Below are 20,363 nucleotides of genomic sequence, written 5' to 3' on the forward strand. Positions count from 1 at the left end.
TTACTTATTAGCTCTTTAGATGTTAGACTACATGCAAACTGCATTCTACCAGACAATATGTACCCCAGTAAATTTCAGGGCCACTCCAGCACTGTACCTCACCCTTCTGATGTCTTTTGGGATCTTCAGGAGGTGGTGGAAGGAGTGTTTACCCCTGGTCACAAACAATGCTGCTGACCTGGAGAGAGGGGATCTGGGGCAGAGAAAGGGGACTTCCCCAGCTGTCCCCTCCCCAGGGTTGGGGGCGTGGAGCACTGCCTCACAGGACTTGATCAGGCAGCTTCCGGTTTTCAAGACTCTCAGTATTGGAGAGTGACACTAATAGATCTGCACTTTAAATGTATTACCAGACGGCTCCCACGGAATTTGCTCCCACACACAGAAAACAGTCCATTTTTCCAAGAACATGCTTAAAAGTCCAATTTGGGGGAACTGATGTAGATTGTCCCATTTTAGGTTCTTCAACCAGAGGAAATTTAAAAATTCTTTCTTCCAGCTCAACAGAGCGAATCCACGAGTCAATTGCTTCTGCAAAAGGAGGGCAAGGATCCTCCTGGGGCCGCAGGATTCGGCGGCCTTTCTTTGGATTCTCAGGGCAGCCGGTGGCTCCAGGACAGGACACCAGGCCAAGTGTCCCACGGTGGCAAGCAGCCATCTGACTCACAGGCTCTGGAGCTGGCTCTGGTGGTTCAGGAAGAGAGGGTCTGGCATCACTCCACTTGCCAAATCTCCAGAAAAAAATAAGATACTTTAAAACTAATAATGGCTTGTGAGCCCCGGGTTTGGGTCTGACCCATGAGGTCAGCACCTCAGGGTCCCCAGCATGCTGGGGGGCGGGAGCAATCAGAAAAGGGATCTCTCCCTGGAAGAAATGGTATCACACCTGAGCCATCAGTCCCACGCTGCCTGGCCGCCTGTGTGTCAGCAGGAAGTCTCCGAAACTCTCCATATCGGGTCCCCCGCAAGTTATTGGTTTCCTCTCAAAATACTGCAAGCAAACCCTGGAAAGGGGGGACCAGAGGGATCCTGGGGGGTCGCAAGGCATTGGAGGGGCAGCTGGAATGTGATCCGGGGACTGCTGCGCCGTGGGATCCCATCAAACAGGGGGGAGAGGAAGGGAGAGATGGGGGCGGGAAGGGGGAGGAGGGAGAGAGGGAAAGATGGAATGAGATGGAGAGAGGGGGAGGGGAGGAGAGGGAAGGGACTGGATGAAAGAGAGACAGAAAGGGGAGAGGATGGGTAGGAGGGAGGGAGGGAGAGCAGCCCCGTGCTCCTCACACTGTCAGTGGGCAATGAACCTTCCTGGAGGTCTGTCTGAAGCTCTCACATCTTGTCCAGCATTTTTACCCGAAATCTATCATAATGAAAGAAACAAGAATATCCACCAAAAAAGAAAGAAAGAAGAAAAAAGGAGCTGCAAGAATATTTATTACAGCACGGTTCACAGCAGAAAAACATTCTAAACAACTCCGATGCTCAAGCATGGGGGCCCGGGGGCCATGAGTGCCTTGCAAAAGCCCGACAGCAGGGGAAGGGGATCCTGACACAGTCCAGGAGCTGAGCATGTGCCCAGGCAGCCGGGAAGACACCGCGGGACCACGGTCCCCCGGCAGGGAGACCTGGGCATCTAAACATCTCTTCTGTTTGCTTATCTCTTCTTCCTAACACAATGAATTCATAGGTGTGGAATAACTAAAAATAAAGTTTTTAAGATAAAGAGTATTCTCTCTTGCCAAAAAAAGGCATTAACTCTATTGAACTGAACCATAGGAAATTGCTTGCCTTTGACCACTTCTGAGTTAACAAAAATAGCAGGTTCATGTGGCTCAACTTGGTTTTGTCATAAAATCCAGATGAGTTGTAAGACCTGTGGGAATCGTTCCCTCTCACCGGCTCAAGGACCTGTGAGGGGCTTTGGCTTGCACAAGGTCCCCGGCGGTGTAGGCACCTTTCCCCCAACCAGCCACAGCATCAAGCCTCGCCTATCCCACACCAAGCACCTCCCGAGCCTCAGATCCTGCAGTGACGTGGAACACACGGTCTGGTTCCTGACTCACGCTGTCCTGCAAAGCAGGTGTCCTCTCCTCTGGCAGCAGGTGGAGGAAGCCACGTCCACCACTGCCCAGCAAGCAAGAGGCTGAGCCCCAGGCAGTGCCCTCCAGTTCTCCATAAACCACAGCCTTCCTGGCCAACCCCGGCCCATTCACAGGGCAGCAGGGATCCTGATCTGGCTTCTCCCTCCCCTATGGGGTTCCTCCTTTCACTCTCTGCTGTGCCTCCTCCAAAAATATAGGAAGCGAATCTTATGTACTTTAAAGACCATGAAATTTCCCCAAAACCAGGCATTCAGTTGCTGGGGGGTGCTGTTTTCCTGCATCCCTGCCAGCCAGCCCTTCCTATGGGAACAAAGCCATTTCTACCACCTACTCGGTGTTGGCCATGAATCTTAAGCACCAGCTCAGCCCACACAGACACTTGGCTCCCCGTTGCTCCTTACACGACCCTCAACCATACACACATCAGCTTGGGTCCATGTTGCCTGTATGACCAAGAGTCTCTGGTCACTAACTGTAAGTGACCCAGGGGCTGATCCGGGGAGGGTGGCAGCTCAGGACAGATACTCGGATGTCAATGCTTCCTTTTCCTCATACATAAGAAGGAAGCAGAAGAAAGCTCTGCTGTCCCTTCAGGAGACCAAGGGAACCTGGCCCACACACTTGTGATTGTCCTGGCTCGCCTTGTCTCTCCCAGGGGTTGTCCCCAGCACCCACACCGACCACACCTGAGAAACCCGTGATTGTCAAGCACCCAGACATGCGAGGCATACAAAAATAGATAACTCCAAATTCTAAACTGAACTCCCTTCGTTTTCCCTCAGACGGTAAAGAAGGAGGTCCGACAGGCATGACAAAGCCAAGAGGGTCTGGAGCTCGATGAGGAAGGACAGCGAGGCTCAGACTTCACTTTTTAGAACAGATTTATTTTTTTTAGCAGATTTTCCATTGATTCCTACATCCCGTTTCCCCATAATGCAAGATCATGAACATCTTACATTAATGTCCTACATTTGTTACAGTTAATGAGCCAATAGGAATGCACTGCTGCTAACTAAAGTCCACATTTTATTGATAGCCCCTTAGTTTTTCCCCAGCGTCTTTCTTCTGCTCCAGGGTCCCTACCAGGACATATCATAGTCTGTCATTACGCCTCCTTAGGTTCCTACTGGCTGTGACAGAGTCTCCATTTTTTATGAAGACTATTGATTCAGCAGTGTTAAGGAGTACCGGGCAAGTATTCACAGAATGCTCCTCTATTGAAATTTAACTGCCGTTTTCCTTATGATTAGATAAAAGTTATGGGTTTGGGGGAGACAGACCACAGAGGTAAAGTGCCATTTCCATCACATCCTATCAAGGACACAGACACTCAACATGACTCATCCCTGTTGGTGTTGACCTTGACTACCTAGCCAAGGCAGCAACTGTCAGGTTCCCCCACTGCCAAGTTACTGTTGCATTTCCATCTGTACTCTCTGGAAGGACATCACCCAGTATGGTCTACACTTGGGGACTGGGGTGTACACACCCCCTTAGCACCCTCTGACTTCCATGAGCCACCATCAGAACGACCACCGCATTCAGGCACGCGTCTTCTGCCCACTGCTACACCTTGCAGGAGCCCCCTTTCCCGTTTATTCTTCTACCCATTGATGATGACATTCCCCCTTCCCAACAAACTCATCAAATCCAAAGCCCCCTGAAGGGCTGAGTCTTCACGACACCGTTTCCTCTACGTGTGTGCCAGCACCCAGTAATGATGCTTTGCACACCACACACGTGGAAATGCTCGCTCCAGAGATGGCCAACGTTCCCTGGGTGGCCAGGCCACTGGGAGTAGTCCTTGAGCCAACACAGGCAGGGCATAATTCCTGCAAGAGTCCGGCTCCCTCACTAATTGTCCAGGGCAAAAAGTGCTACCAGCCCAGGCCCATCCCCAACTCCATCCCCCCCTCCCCGACACTGGAGCACCCCCATCCTCGGGGAGCATTCTGTGCAGAAGGACAAGAGACAAGCTCATGGTATAGGTCAGGTGAGGATGAGTGCCAAGAGGGGAAATAACACCAAGTGGGAGGCGAGGAGGTGAGATGCACTTAGGGACACCAGGGAGGCCTCAGAGCTGAGAACAGGTCTCAGCAGCAACAAGTGAGCGAAAGGAGGGAGTAGTTAGGAAGCTACATCCAGTCCAGGAGAGGGGGGACAGGAGCATGAGGAGCTGGGTTTGGGGCCACCCCGCTCTCTCCCCTGCTTCATAAACAAAGGATGAAGAAGATACAGCAAGAGGGTGCTCCTTGGGGGCATGGAGAACCCAGGCTTCTAGACTCCTGAACTACGATACCACATACATAGAACCCGCTCTGAAAATCTCAGTGACGCTCCTGCAGCACATCACAACATCAGCCTGGGGCAGCGCTGGGGCTGCGCTGGGGCTGCCCTGCAGCACCAGGCTGGCTCCCGATGGGCCCAGGGCCCCCACAGACCCCAGCCTCTGCCTGTATGGGCACACCTCTCAGAGGGCCTTGTTGAAGCCGCCGCCATGCCCTCCCTCCCCTCCTCACCAGGTCAAGGCTGACAGTTCACCAGACGGACATGCATGGAACCTCGGAGGCTGCACGGTGACTCCTGCCACGCGCCACCACCTGCTTCCTTTGCATCTCCGGAAGAAACCATGGAAAAGACCACCGAGACAAGCTGGTTGTTTAGGGCAGTCTCAGGGACAGAGCCATGCAGCACAGCAGCAGGGCTGCCCGACCTGGGTTGGGAGGGATGAGAGAGAACTCACAGGTGGAAGGGGTAGGAAAAACAGGCCAGGGAGAGGTGTGGGCAAAGACAGCAGAGATCTCTGGGGACCGCTATGCAGCAGGCAAGGTGGCCTGAAGATTGCATGGGCGGATGAGGTCTTGGGACCTACCCCCTAGATTTCAGGGCTGGCCCAGAGTTCAGACACCACTTCCTTCCACTCTTGCTTCTTAAAGCTCTCTGGTTTCCCTCCCACTCCCCTGACAGCGCACAGCATCTGACCCTCACATACTTGGCTTGTTTGTGTCTGGTTTTGAGAGCACGGCTCCCTTCACATTTAGGAATTAAAACTCATTTCATCCAGATAACTTATCCATTATCAATTACTTGCATATGGATCTTAGCATCCTCCTTGGGTTTACGTTCTCTGATTTCATTTAGAAAATACGGTTCGAATCTCAACATTAATAAGTGCTTGTCGGAATGGCAAAATTTCATTATCTCACATTAACTGTAATCTTGATTTTGATATTATTGTTCCAGCAGTGAAACAAGCCATGAGTCAGTCTGTTGAAAGTTCTCCTTGAGAATCTCAAGATGACGTACTGCTCTTTTTTTGTTTTTTCAGCTTTTATCGAAGTACACATACTGGAAAGTTTCGTTATCGTGAATTGGAATTCACCCATGCAAACCACCACCCAGATCAAGACATGGGATGTTGCTGGCACTTCTAAAAGCCCGGCCCAGCCCAACCATGCCCTCCCCAATCACCACCTCCTAAAGGCAACCTGACTTCCAGATGCACAGACAAGAGTTGCCCATTGACTTTCCGATCGATGGAAATGTGCAGCAAGGGACTCAGGGCTCTGAGGCTTTTTTCACTCAATGGTATGTGGCCAGACTCATCCACACTGTTGCACGCACTCACAGAACGTGAGTGCTCACGGCTTGCTCTGTGGTCTTCCATGCGCCAGTAAACCTTGGCATGCCTGGCCAGCCTGCCGCTGATGGGCGCCTGCGTGGTCTGCAGCTTGAAATGACAACCATGCCGCCATGGGCACCATCGCACCTGCCTCTTAATGGCTGTACTGGCATCCTGTGCCCACTTTAAGAAGTCACCCCACAACTGGGTAGCTTAAACCAACATGCATGGATTCTCTCGCCGTTGTAGGATCGAGAAAGGTGAAAGCAGGTTCTCTGGGTAGAAATCAAGGCGTCAGCAGACCGCGCTCCCTCCAGAGGCTCTGGAGAACTCATTCCTCTCCTCTTCCACTTGCTAGGGTTGGCAGCCTTCCCGGGCGTGGGGCCACATTGCTCCCATCTCTGCCTCTGTGGTTCCACAGCCTCCTTCTCTGCCTCCAACCCCCTCCCACCTCCCTCGCAGAAGGACCCTCGCGTCGGCATTTAGGGTCCACCCAGAAGACCCAAGCTTATCTCATCTCAAAACCCTTAATCACATATAAGTTAGCATCTAAGTTAACATTCGTGGGTTCCAGGGATCAGGGCCTGATTTCTTTAGGAGCCACCTATCAGCTGGTGGTCATACGCTCTATCTTTCCTGCAGCTCACTTCAGAGGGGCACTCACTACTGGTCAGAGGGTATATGTAATTTTGGCTTTAGTTGACTCCATAAAATGGCTTCCCAAACCGGTTGTAGAAACTGATACCCCAATCAACAGTGACAGTTCCCACAGCTCCAAATTGTCCCCAACACCAGCTAGTTCCTGCTAACTCTAGCCATTGTGATAGGTGTGTCATGGTGATATCCCATCATGATGGCTGACTTCATGCATCCAATGGACAAGCCCAGATCCAGATCCGAAAGCGTCTCTGGGTGTTTGGTGTGAGGGTGTTTCTGGATGAGATCAGCATCTCGATCAGGACTTAGTCGAATGGACGGTCTTCCCCAACATGGATGGGCAACATCCAATCCACAGAGGAACTGAATGAAAACAAAAGGTAGAGGAAGGCGGAATTCACCCCTCATGTTCCTGCCTTCTGGGACAGCTCGTTTCTTCTCCTGCCCTCGCACTGGGGTTTACACCACTGGCTCTCCTGGTTCTCAGGCTTCTAGACTCAAACTGAGTTACACCACCATCTTTGCTAGGGCTCCAGCTTGCACTCTCGGCCTCCACAATCACGAGAGGATTCTTCATGATAAACTTGCACACACACACACACACACACACACACACACGCACATGCACACGCACACCCTACCCTATTGATTCTGTCTCTCTGGAGACCCCTGACGAATGCACACACCTATAATTTATTTTCCATCTCCCTGCTGACTAAGGGAGTCGAGCATCTTTTCGTACGTTTATTGGACCTTCTTCAGGTGAAGTGTCTCTTGTCCCCCTCCTCTACCCAGTTGTCAGCCTTCTTCTTATTAATAATATAGTGCATTATTTAAGGATGAGTAATTTGTTAAAATATATCCCACTAAGCACATGTGTGTGGAGCAGGGGAAGAAAAAAAAGGTTTTGGGTATGAGGGCCTAAGATGGGAGGTCCCGTGGTGTCCAACGGATCGGCCGTCATCCTGGATGACGAACCCCCATCACAGACTGCAGGTCTCGGCCAGCTTGGACAGTGTGTGCACAAGGAAAATGCATGAGAGCCTGAGGACCACTCTCAGGAATTAGGGTGGTGAGATTAAAAATAAATAAATAAATCGGTCCCAAGTAGATGACTTATGTCTCCTTTTACTTCCATGAAACCGAAGCTCATTTCACCTCAAGGCTGGCCATTAAGAAAGTAAACTCTGTTTGTACTTCCACAAATACGTGTGGCTTTTAGAGCCCTCTTCCGCCTCAGTAGGCAGTGATGGCCAGCCCCTCCGCCAAGGTGCTCGTTTGTTCCCTGCTGGGGGCGTCATGCATGAGCACAGGCAAGCTGCCACGGCCTGGACAGAACCACTGGATTTCTGCTCTGAAATACTGGGTATTAAATCCAGGACGGGTTGGCTTCTTTATTGCCAGAAAGGAAGAAAGCAGCTCTGGGAGTCGGTCAAAGTGAACTGTAATGTCGTATTAGGTCCTTGATCAAGCCATCAGGAGAGTAAGCCCCGAGACCCCCTGTCCCAGCAGCACACAATGCTCAGAGCCCCCTCCCCACTCCTCCCTGCCTGATGCAGCTAGGAGAGGGTGTTGTGGGCTGGATCCAGTAGGCACACAGACAGCACCCTCCATCCGATGAAGTTTTCTCTCAACAAACTGTGACAAGGGCCAGGCCACGGGCTCCATGGGAGGGAATGGTGCTCACCCCCCGCCCTGCGCCAAAACCGAAAACCGGCAGACTACTCTCCAAAAAGGAAAGCAACCTGTAACAGATGTTTTCTGAGCCACCATAACCCAGGGAATGAAAAGCCACTGTAGCCTATTTGAGCCGAAAAGGGGAAGAGAGGACACAGGTTGTGGGTGCCCTGGGGAGTCAGGGCCACAGACAGGAGGCATCTGAGGGCCTCTTTGGAGCTGACTAGCCTGCAGAGACCTCTGGTACCCAGCTTCTTGGCCACAGCACAGCTGTCCAGCAGCTGCAGCTCTTCCCCCCCACCCCCACCCCTGCCCCATGCCTTCCCGGTCCCCTCTGCATGAGGAGTCAGCCCCCTCCTTACAGAGAGCCAGAAAGCCACGGGAGCCCTGGCAGTGCCCACGAGGCAGCACAAAGATGGCCACGCAGCAGGCAGGGTGGCCAGGCTGAGGCAGCACCTGCCTCTGCGACTTGTGTCCTCCTGGTCTTTCCACGCTCGCTGACAACTGGAAACCGGGCTCCTCTGTTTGTGTGACCGTCCTTCCCGTAAGACAGCAGAGCCACAGAGGTTAACTCTATGGGAGCAAATTAATAATGTGATTTATGGTTTGTCAAGGATTTTGTCGTTTTTGTAGGAGAACAGTGGCAATTTAATCTAGAAATCCTGTAAATCTCTAAAAGGTAAAATTAAACATCCCTGAGGGCCAGGCTAGGACTTGGCAGCAGCCACCGCCTCCTCCATAAGACAGTAAGGAACGAGGCCCCTGGAGCCACGTGGCTCTAAGGGCTGCAAAGCTGGGGCCTGCCCCTCTTCAGTCATGTTTGTGGGCTCCCCACAAACCCCTCCCAGCACTCTCTCAACGCCCCTCCACGTGCCCTCCATGAGCCCTTCTCCCTTGTTAACTGGTGGCAAAGCCTGATTATGGAAAAGACTGTCCTAAAGATCTCTCAGCAAAGCTCATGTCATTTCTATCCACCCCCGTGTCCCCATTGTACTACAAGGATGCCTCAGAGCCCCCAAAGACAGCTCAAGCCCCTGGTGATCAGGACACCCCTTCCTCCATCTCCGGCTCTGATCTGCACACACTACCTGTGTCTGATGCCAAATACACAGTCAGCCTCCCTACATGCCCGACACCAGGCTGGCCCTTTTGCCTGGAGGGCTCTTCTGGCCTGGACTCTGGAGGGGCACACCTGTCTACCCTTCCAGGATGGGGTCCATGACTCCCCCACCCCCAGGCCTGGGCTCTCACACCTTCCCATCTGTGAGGACTCCAATGCCATCCCACAGTCGCCAGTGGCCCCTCTCTGGCTCCTTCTCTGCTGACCTCACCCAGCTCTAGACAGGGCTTGGGAAAGGCAGAACAGAGCAGGTGTTCAGAAACTACCTGTGGAGCAGATGGAGGGATGGATGGATGGATGCATCTCCCAGCAGAGGGCTCAGGGGTTTCTAAAGCAGAAGCCCCATCCACAGTGTCTGCACTGCAGAGACCCCACCCGTCAAGGGACCAGCAGGTGAATGACAGAGGCAATGCTGCCATTTAAGTGCCCAGCACCCTGCCGTGTCCGTTAGCACCTAAGCCATCCTGCATGACAGATGAAAAGAGCGACACGTACAGAGAGCCAAAGCAGGGATTCTCAGAGCCAGCAGCGGGGAGAAGGCTACCAGATCTAGGGGTCCCCCAAGGCAGCTCCCCACAAGAAGTTGATGCGAGTCTGAGGTGCCCCTGCCTCTGAGGGCATCCCAGGAAGTCGAGCGGCACGAGCCACCACCGCTGATTAAGCACGGAGCAGCCTGAGATCAAGAACAAAACCATTACTTAATGAAATCCAATTAATTTAGAAGCCGAAATCTGTTAAAGCCCAAAGGAGAGGCACACTCAGGCGTTCTTGGTCTGGAGGGCCTTCTGCTCTCAGAGTTTCCAACCCAAGAACCAGCTCAGAGACATATGTCCCCATGAGAGCCAGAGGCAGATGGCCCAGCCATTGCCCCACGCTGGTGTGCTCTTGTCCAGCACCCAAAGAACAGGGAAAGGCCACAGGCAGAAACTTCGCAGTCCGTGTACACAAAGGAAATCACATCGAGGAGGGGCCGTGGGTCAGGCTTGTCCCACTACCATTCCCTGGAGAAAACAGCTGTCGCCACAACCAAGCACGGCCTGTCCCAGGGGCCCGTGATCCAGCAGGCAGGCCAAGTGGGCAGCGTTGGGACCCCTGGCCGGGATCAATTATCCATCAGTCATCTGCCCACTTTGCTGTGATCAGCCAGAGTCAGGCAGGGACCCAAGGTGCGCCTGGCATCTGAGGCCCGTCAGGCAAGCTGGGAAGAAACTCTCTCTCTCTTTCTCTAACCCCAGTGACAGGGTTAAGTGAGTATTTCATCATAACAACACGCTTGCCCACACCTTATCTTACTTTATCTTCATAACGTCGTGGAACTCAGTGGCTGGTGAGGAAGGGAGCACAGAACTATGTGTGACCTCTTAGGAGAATTTAGGTCAAACTCTGAGCAGGGGCGTTCGCTGATGGTTTGGAGGCAGAGCCCGGCTTTCTAGAGCTTCGGATTCCTAACACAGGCCCCCTCCTCCTCCACCCAACCCACGACAGCCATCACCAGCTCTGGGTAATATGAACAGATGTTAGAGCACATGGCTCACTTATCGCACCAAAAGACCGAGAAACGTAAACTGCGTTTTATTTGAACAATGCACACACTCGCTGCCAGGGGGACCTGAGAAATCCATCATCCCTAAATACACGCGTTCACTCAGTCAGTGGGTCTCCTGTATTGAACCAGTGGGTTTTTCCAAGACAAGTGATAAGTAAACCAATTGGAAAAATGATACACTATATATTTTTATTAAATTAACGATGCATACAACAATTCAGAAAAATTCAAATTTAGAGAGCTGCCTTGGCGGGGAATCAACTCCAGGAATACAAAACCCAACAAATTAAAAAAGAAATAGATATGTATTACATATACGTATGCAGAGAGAAATATGTACACGTTATATTCCAACTGAGAGGACAAATGCTGTCCTCCTGACTATTTATGTATTCAGGTTTGTTCAGAACAAGGGCTTGAGCATTTCAGACCCAAGCATCTGTCTTCATGGCTGATGCTTGGGACAGGAGGGGCAGAGAATGCTGGTGAGTTCAAGTGCAAAAAGGAAAACACATTTACACACCCTCCAACAGTATTTGCTGTTTGGCTGGACAGCACGCTCCCAACCAACCCTCTTGCTGTCCCCGTGTTGGGCGCTGGGTCACCTGTGACATGTCCGTTACTCTCCAGCCGCCAACCAGCACTCAGGTCCACTGGTCACCAGCTATCAGGTTCTCTAGACTCATGTTGAAAATTAACCCCTGGGTGGATCACATCCCGCTCACGACCACCCGATTGAAAATCAAGTATGATACAAACAAAGCCCCCATGGGATGGGGGCCCAGGGGGGCACAGGGACCTCGAGCTCTCTCCCACTCAAGCCACAATCGCAGCACAGCCCTGCATTCCCCAGGGCCTGCTCCATAGCCTGCCTCCCTGTGGCCAAGGCGAGACAACTGATCTACCGCTCGGTACTGAAAAGAGCAAACACGGAGGAACAGAACTCAACCAATTCAAGTGCCCACCAGCGTGCGCCAAATGAGAAACCATCTTCAAATGTTGCAGCACGCTGGTTTCCAGAACGCCACGAGACGAAAATATTCTCAGTCAGTGCATGCAGGAAACTCAACCACGTGTTTTTCCCCCCTTCTTAATTTGGTCCTTCAGACACAAAAACAACAGACGTAGCACCTGATGAGAACAGCTCCCATGTTCCTAATGAGGCTGTGGCTGAAACTACCAAACCTGACCCCGCAGGGATCAGAGAAATTGCAGAAACCACAACAAGCCTAGAGGCCATACTCCCCTCCCCCACACCTGCACAGCCCTAGGCCTAGTAATGACTTGGAGCATCACTTTGATACTGGGAACTGTATACATAGTTACATGGGTCTCAAAACAGCAGCAGGAGAGACGTATAATGTCATTAGGACAGAAGGTGAGAAAGGCTCCCAAGGCCAACGACTTGTACAAGGTCCCAAGGATGAGTGACAGACCCAGGTTCCTTGAATGGAGCTCTCACTCCTCCTAACCCCGCCGTCCTTCCCAACCTCAGGCTGTCTCCGTCCTGATACCACCAGCTCACCTTCCCCCGTGAGACCACAGCACAGGCAGGAGGCTCTGGCGGGGGAAAACTTCGGCAGCCAGAGGCTGGCAAACATGGGGCAGGTGGACTGGCTGGGAGCCTCAAGATGCCGGGTCTGACATAAGGTACAAGACAAGCTTAGAAACATCCAGATGGAGGGAAAAGGGAACCTGGGTAAGAGAGTGCCTCATTCCCAGTGCCTCTACAGCCCAGGTGACTGCAGGGACAACACAGAGCTGGCTCTGGCAGCAGGGAGAGCCTGAAGGGACACCATCCAAACAACCGAAAATCCGAAAAGGAGTTTCTGTGAAGAATCAGGACACCCGCTCTTTGGGCCAGATTGCCTTTCCAACCATGTTGTCTCCTGGCCTATATGAAAACACACCTGCACGGTATAATTCCACAGCTCTTTCCTGTCTGCCCACTGAGTACCAGATTCTGTGCTGACTTCTAGGAAGGAGCCAACCAACCATGAACACAAACGTGACTACAGCTCAGTTCCAGCCCTGAGGCTTGGGAAAAGGAGGAGCCCAGAGCCGGACTGAAAGGAAGAGGGCCATTCTTGGGGCCTCACTCATTCACTCATTCATCCAACAAGGAGCACTGAGGTGGTACATGGCCCTGTTCTAGCTGCCAGGAATAGAGAGGAGAACAAGGTGTTTACATAGGAGTGGTAAGAGTCAATAAAAAGACAGGTATATAAATAACTAATCGAATGTTAAATATGAAGAAGAAACACAAAGCAGAGTTAAAAAAAAAAAAAAGCAGGGGGGGTAAAGTTAAATTATGGAGGGGGGTCAGGGAGCATAGAACCAGAGAACTGAAGTAAGTGAGGGACCAAGTCAGGTGGACATCTGGAGGAAGGCAGGTGCAAAGGTACTGAGGCATGTGTAAGCTTGGCATATTTGAGGACAAGGGGATAAGAGGAAAGAAGTCCACATGTAGCTGGGATCATCAAGAATGGACACAAGGGCCCCAAGCCAAGGGGACAGGGTGGGAACACCCAGGGCAAGCCTGGGAAGTGATCCCATCTGCCTGGAAGGACCATGGTTGGGAACAAGGAAGGGAAGTTGAGAAAATCGGACCAAGGAATGTGGGTGTGGAGTGAGCACCGGGAAGCCACGGAGGACTTAAGCAAGGAATGCCAGACCTGGTCTGGGCCCCACCTGCCAAGAGGCAACCATGCAGCCCAACTTACAAAACGCCATAGCCAGCCCAGAAATCCTAATTCCCACAGCAATGGCAGCCCACCAATATGGAGGTCTCCCCAGCACACTAGGGAACCATGAACCCCGCAGAGAGAGCCTGGCTTTGTGACCTTGTGGTTACTGTCCTCCCTGGGCTCCCTCATGTGTCCAAAAGAGGACAGGGAGAGAATGAACTGACTTTGGGAAAGGCAATGGAAGACAGCCCACGCCAGCTGACTCAGCCCGTGCCAGCAGGCTCCTCGGAGGCACGAACTGGACCCAACCCAGGTGGTGGGCGGGGGACACAGAGAGGAGGATGGAGCCCCAGAATCCTCCCTGTGGGCACATGGTCCAACCACCAACAGGCACCTGGGCTGCCTTTTGTTGAGCAATCATCAAACGGGACCTACGCTGGGGACTGAGCTGTGTGACAGTGTTTCCACATCCGTATTCCTCACAGCCACCTGGCATGCTCCAAGCTACCACCACTCCCGGCTCTCTCGCTCTCTCCATTTCTCTCAGGCCAACCTGCAAGGCAGACATCCTGGTTTTTGCCGCTGCTTCTAGAACTCCCTTGTGGCCTGCTGCGAATGTGCTTAGGGCCTCTGTGCCCTCCTGGCCCTAGCCCTCTCTGACTCCCCTGACAGTAAGGGTCTCTCCAAGAGTTCAGACCGTGGGGTCACCAGAGGCCCTCAGCTGTTGAGTCACTAGGTCAACCATGTAGAGCCAGGACAGGGAGGTGCTAAGACCCGGAAGGGACCTGTACAACTTTCCCCCAAGACAGACCTCATGGCCACCCCGTCCATGTGTTTTTCCTCTGAGTTCCTCAGTTGTGTCTAGGAAAAATCAAGGTGTTTTAGCGCTCCCTCTCAGTTTCCAGGGGTGCGACTGGTGTCTTTTACAATTATCTTTTATTTTTATCCAGCGTTTCTTAGTTTGGTCGGCAAACTGAATTCTTTATGCACCTCCATTTCACAATCCATCGCCACCAATTATTCCTGTGAAACTAATATTTTATATAAAAAGGGGGAGAGAGTTATAGCTACTCGGGAGATGGTTATGCAAACAAGTTAATGAGCCCCAATCTGGCCTTGTGTGCCAGAAGAAAGAAACACAGGGGTGGGACGAGCGTAAGAAGTTGACCACCACCATCTTCACTCTACCCCACCTCTCTCTCTCTCTCTCTCTCACACACACACACACACACACACACACCCCATCTGGTTCAGCCTGCCCGTCTCCCAGGAGCAGAAGCCCAGTACTCTGGAGATGTAAAGGCAGACCATGGGGGGAGGGGCACCACCATGATCCCTAACAAATGACAAGAGGTCTGGAGAGACTCAGGCTCCCACAGAAGACCCTGGCAGGACCCCGTTGCTAGTGCAATCACCAGACCCAGGCCTGCTCTAGAGACTGCTGCAGGGGTCCCCCCTGCCAGGGCTGGTGGCACCCCCCTGGAGAGGCTGCCAGCTCAGTGCAGGGACCTCCAACAAGCTCCAGCTAGTCCACAAATTCCCTGGACACCACTCAGAGTCCCAACGGCTTCCACATCAGGAGACCCTCTCCAGACCCTGCTGCAAATGCAAAGCAGCGCAGACAGGCAGCCTGGAGTGAGGACATAGGGCAGGACATCCTAGCAGCTCTGGGCGGAGAAACAGAACCACGTGCCCAGCACGGTGGACACTGCCCACAGGAGGAGAAGTCCCCGCCACCACCTCACTGGGGTCTAACCCCTAGGTTCTGGGTACCCACAGAGTACCTCAAATGTGCACCTCGGGAAAAGTTGTCCCGCTGCTAATCCAGAAGCTTTCAGGTCATTATTTCTAAAACCGCTGTGGTTTTTTCAAAGCGGGGTCGGGGGTGGGGACAGAATCCCAGAAAGGGGGCCAGGAGTTGAAGAGGCCGGGGACAACCCAGCCCACGGGACGAAGTGCTGGGATGTCCTGATTTGGGGGACTTCACTGTCTGCGTGGTCATCCGTGAGTTTTTAACCACAGATTTGAGTCTGGCCCCTGTCAGGCAGTAAACGAACAAATCCGAGGAAAAAAAAAAAAATTAAGTCCTCCGTCTGTAAGTAAATATGAAGTTAGGACTAGCAGGCTCAATCTCAGCCTCCACGCGCGGCGAGGCTCAGACAGGGCGGGCCCCTCCCTGGCGCCCTCCGGACCCTTCCTCTGCGCTCAGCCCAGGGCAAATTGGCCCCCAGCCTCCGCACACCGAGGCCAGCCGCCCGCCGTCCAGCTCGGAGGTCGGGGACTCGATGTTCGCTTGGATCATCAGTGTCCCAATCTCCCGGTAGCAACCCGCCCAAGCTGTGCGCGCCGCAGGGAAGGGGCCGAGGCGAGTGGCGGGTCGCGCCGCACCCCGAGCCCCACGCCGGCGGCGGCCCAGGGGAACCAGGGGGGGGGGATTTTTAATTGAGGAGTTTCTCCCTCTGGGCCTCATTATGAAGGGAAATGGGAGGGAGCGAAGATCGGGACTTGCCTTCCCGGGAGGCAAGAACCCCAGAAGCGACCCCAAACTCGGGACTTGCCCTGCACGGGGACTAGCTGCCAGCGCCAAGCCGGGCCGCGGAACGCACCAACCGCCCGGCCAGCCCCGGGACCCAAGCGGGCAGCCACCGCCGGCCAGCGCCCCCAGTCCGCGCACGGTCGCCCCTCACCGCGGCGTCTCCCACCCGGGATGCGCGAGCCTCCGGCTCGGCCTCGCAGCGCCCGCCCGCCGGTCGAGGGGGCGCTGGTCCGGGCTCTCCCCCACCCCCACCAAACAGACCCCGACAGCGCCCGGCCGCCCCGCAGTGCCGCGGGTCCGGGGGCCGCGCTCCGGCCGCAACCTCTGCGCCCCGCCCCGCGCCCCGGCACCCTCCCACCCCCGCGCGCCGGCCCGGACGCCCCTAGGTTGCGGCCGCGACCCCCAGCTTACCTGGCCCGGGCGCGGGGCCGCACGGGTGCACGGCCGCCCCCGCCCCGCCGCCACCGGCTCCGTCCGCGAGGCCGAGCTCCGGGCCGCCGCCGCAGCTCTTTGTGAGCCCGCGCCGAGCCGCACACCGAGACTGCTAATGAGCCCGGGAAGCTGAATAGCGGCGGGCGCGCCCCGGACGCGGCGTACGGCACGCAGGGCCGCCTCTGCCGGGCGCACGCGGCACGGCCGCCGGGCGCTCCCCGCACCAGCCTGCGGCGACCGCCCCGCGCCCCCGCCCCGCCCCGCCCGGCCTCGCCCGACCTCGCCTGCCGCCCCTCGCCCGGGAGCCGCGGGTCGGAAAATGCCCGCGGGCCAGAGCGTGCGGCGGGAAGAAAGGGAAGACAAAGATGCGTTGGTGCCCAGCCCCCTCCCGGCGCCCGGACAGTCGGCGGGCGCACCTGGGGCCCGGGTCCTTCAGGGACTGGGCTCGGGAACAAGGACCGAAGCCCGGGCTCTGGCAGCCGCGGCGCCCCGACCGCCCCCGGCCCTGGGGCGCACACCGATTCCCGGGCGCGCCTCGGACCTGCAGGATCGGGAGCCGTAGGGGTCTGGTCCTCAGGCGGGTCGAACAGGTGTAGGCGAGCTCCACCGCGCCCGCACTCTGCCCCGGGCCCCGCGCTGCCCCCTGGCGGGCTCGGGAGCGCGTGAGACGCGGAGGGGCCTCGGCGACCGCGCCCTGCTCGGCCCCACGCGGCGGCTTGCGGAGGAGGCCCTGGGCGAGCAGCCCTCCGGGATCGCAGCCTCTCGGGAGGCCCCATCTGGGAGGAGGGGCTCCCCCACCGCAGGGCCCCCAGTCGCGGGCTGCATTCCAGGTGTTCTCCAGCCTCTGGTTCCTAATTCCCTGTGCTACCCTAGCCCTCCACTGCTGACCTCCCCTACCTGGGGCCTTGCCCTAGCGCTTCCTCTCCTTGCTGTCCTGAATGGAGAGAATCCTAACCTCGTCCATTTCCAGATACCCACGCACCTCCCAAGGCGAGTCAGTGATGCACCCACCACAGTGTGAATAATCCCCCTGAAGCCCTTGAAGGTTGTGCTGAAGATGCCAGGGTTACGTTTGACCCCTGGGGCCCTTTCATGCGGTCCTGGGGCAGATCGAATAACCTGAGGGCTCTATCTGGTTGAGTGCACCTAGTAGGCTCAGTGCAAGGGCTCAGGTGCCTCCTCCCTTACATCCTGATTATTTACCTTCTGTTTTCTTTTGTCCTTTGGCTGGATTAGGGTGAAAATGTGGTGGGGGCAGTTCTGAGGAGGATTCCTCCCACAGGAGGAAGTGGAGGCCCCTGTGGGAGGAGGGGAGACCCTTCTCCCCCTACTCTGAGGGTTAGAGCCAAAACCTAGAGAGAAAGGGGCTGGGGAAAGCTAAATCGTGAGCCATACTGGCACCAACAGCAGACTTGGGGTGGACTTCCTGTGGCCTTGGGCTCCCTCCCACTCCCCAGTCCCCTCCAGCAGCCCCATTAACACTCACAGTGACCCAGAGGGCCAGAGCCTACAGTTAATGGGAAACTGGTCCTGGTAGGCAGCTTTGTAGCCCAAGTGCCAACCAAAGGCCGAGAAGGCAGAGCCCAAAAGCGGGCCAGCGGCAGATTCTTGACCTACTGCCCCTTGCCCTTGAGGTGAGCTTAGCTCCACTGTTTGTGTTCTGCCCACTTAAGCATCCTGTTCTTCCAGGCAACAAAAAGTTCAGCTTCATCCATCCTGCTAGGGCCCCAGCTTTTCCCCAAATGCCAATGACTTGTTAGAAACAATTGGGAAGAAATGATTCCATAGCATTAAATGTCAGGTAGGAAATCTAAGTGCATTTATCTTTTCATCTTACCTTGCACCTTATGCCTGGAAATGTCTGCACAGCCTTGTGCTTCTGTGAATATGGGCGGGGGGCACAGGAGTGCCTCTACCTCACTCAGGAGTCCAACATCTGGTGAGCTCTAGGCAACCATCACTAATCAGAGGGTTCTGAAAGAATTTTGGAGCAAGAAAGGCCTGAGTCTTCCATGAAACTTAAAAAGCCATATAACATAAAAGATTGCTAAGTTTTATTTCAGAAAACTTCCCACATGCCAATCATTACCATAAGCAAAATCAGCAACAAATCAGCAACAAAATATCTGCCACTCAGGAACACTAACCGTTCATCTCCCTAATATATGCATATACATATATATGTATAGGTATTACTATGTATATATGTATAGTACATACATATACTATGTATATATGTAATATATGCATATACAAATATATGTATATGTATTACTATGTATACATGTATACTATGTATAGTGTGGTATACTATGGTATACTATACACAGTATACATAGTAATATATAGTATACATAGTATACTATAGTAATATATATAGTATACATAGTAATATATAGTATACATAGTAATAAATAGTAAACATATTATACTATAGTAATATATATAGTATACACAGTAATATATATACATATATGTGTATGTGCATATATTAGGGAAATTATCTGTTAGTGGTACATACATATCAAAAATATATACTTATATGTTTAAGTGTATATATGTGTGTGTATATATAAGTACATACTTATATATACTTACAAAAAAAGATGAGAATAAAAACAACTCAGTAGAAGAAAGAATAAAATAGACCCAGATATGAAAAAACAGTTCAAAGATAAGGAGGCACAATGGACTTCTAAACATCTGAAAAGATAACTTCCTTATTCATAATTAGAAATGCAGTTAAAACCACACCTCGACACCATGGTTTTTACCTCTCAGACACCCAGGCATGCATTAACACAATACGTCCCAAGGGCAAGGGGAAACTTTCGGACTCCCATACGGTTGGGGAGCGGAAATTAGTTCAACTTCTATGGTGGAAAGTTAGCTTCTAGCAAAATTACAAATACACAAGTTTTTTGACCTAAAAATTCTGTTTCTAAGAGTTTTTAATACACACACGCTACACACATGAAAGTATCCATGAGCAGAATTATCCATGGTGTCATTTGTGTGCTCAACAGCCTTGATATTCATGAACAACAGACTGTTCAAAACGTCCAGGTACATCTACTCAAATTATATGCAGCCAGAAAAGGGGGAAACAAGGAAACATGATGAATTAACATGGAACGTTTAAGACAGAGAACAAGAGAAAAGAGGAAGTTTATGCTTGCCTGTCCACAATCATAAAGCTTCTCTGGAAGGATCATCAGAGACTAATAAATATTGGTCATCTGTGAAAAGGAAGCTGGTGACTAGGGCAGGAGGGACGGGGTAACTTTTCACGGATTATGTATTTTTTTTTTGAAGTATATATTATTTATCCCAAAACAAAATCTTAAATTATCATTCCTAACCCTGGTTCTTAACCCTGTAAAGGGTAACAGATTTCTGAAATCTCTGATCTTTTCCCCAGGGAAGAAAAACAATAGACACTCTGATCCAGAAACTAACGTGAATATTGCAAAATCCCAAGGTTGGACCACGCGGCCGTGAGACCTACCGCCACTTAGTGGCAGTAACCATGAATTGCAGGCTTGGTGCCAGTCCTGTTCAGCCTGGGGGAGTTCCCCACCAGAATGGATTTTCTACGGGCGTTTATAAAATGGAGTCTAAAATTTGTCAGATTCTCAGCACTCACCATAAATTAGTTTAGCTTTTTTTTTTTAAGATTTTTAAATTGATTTGTCAGAGAGAGAGAGAGAGTGCGCGCACCCAAGCAGGGGGAGCAGCAGGCAGAGGGAGAAGCGGGGTCTCCACTGAGCAAGAAGTCTGAGGCAGGACCCGATTCCAAGACCCTGGGATCATAACCTGAGCCGAAGGCAGTTGCTTAACTGATTGGACCACCCAGACATCCCTCACCATGACTTAATTTTAAAAAATAACACCCGCTTTCCTTACATAGGACAGAAGATGTATGCTCTGCGTTATTGTCTGGGAAAGACATTCCCTCATAAAACTCCTGCATGAGAGAATGTTATTTTT

General features: G+C 52.8%; 1 protein-coding gene across 4 annotated transcripts in view; it reads right to left on the reverse strand.

The window, feature by feature from the left end:
* The window catches only part of APBA2 (amyloid beta precursor protein binding family A member 2), a 243,712-nt gene extending 226,589 nt beyond the window's left edge, over positions 1 to 17,123 (reverse strand). Inside the window, exon 1 of one of the 4 annotated variants that reach the window (XM_032342243.1) lies at positions 16,915 to 17,123. The gene's annotated coding sequence lies outside the window, so the exon portion shown is untranslated. Of the gene's footprint in view, positions 1 to 16,352; positions 16,548 to 16,789 lie in introns of those variants that run through there. The other 3 variants (XM_032342242.1, XM_032342245.1, XM_032342241.1) reach the window with 3 other exon arrangements.
* Positions 17,124 to 20,363: the final 3,240 nt, after the last annotated feature.

Source organism: Mustela erminea, chromosome 5 (assembly GCF_009829155.1).
Source record: "Mustela erminea isolate mMusErm1 chromosome 5, mMusErm1.Pri, whole genome shotgun sequence".
Taxonomy (NCBI): domain Eukaryota; kingdom Metazoa; phylum Chordata; class Mammalia; order Carnivora; family Mustelidae; genus Mustela; species Mustela erminea.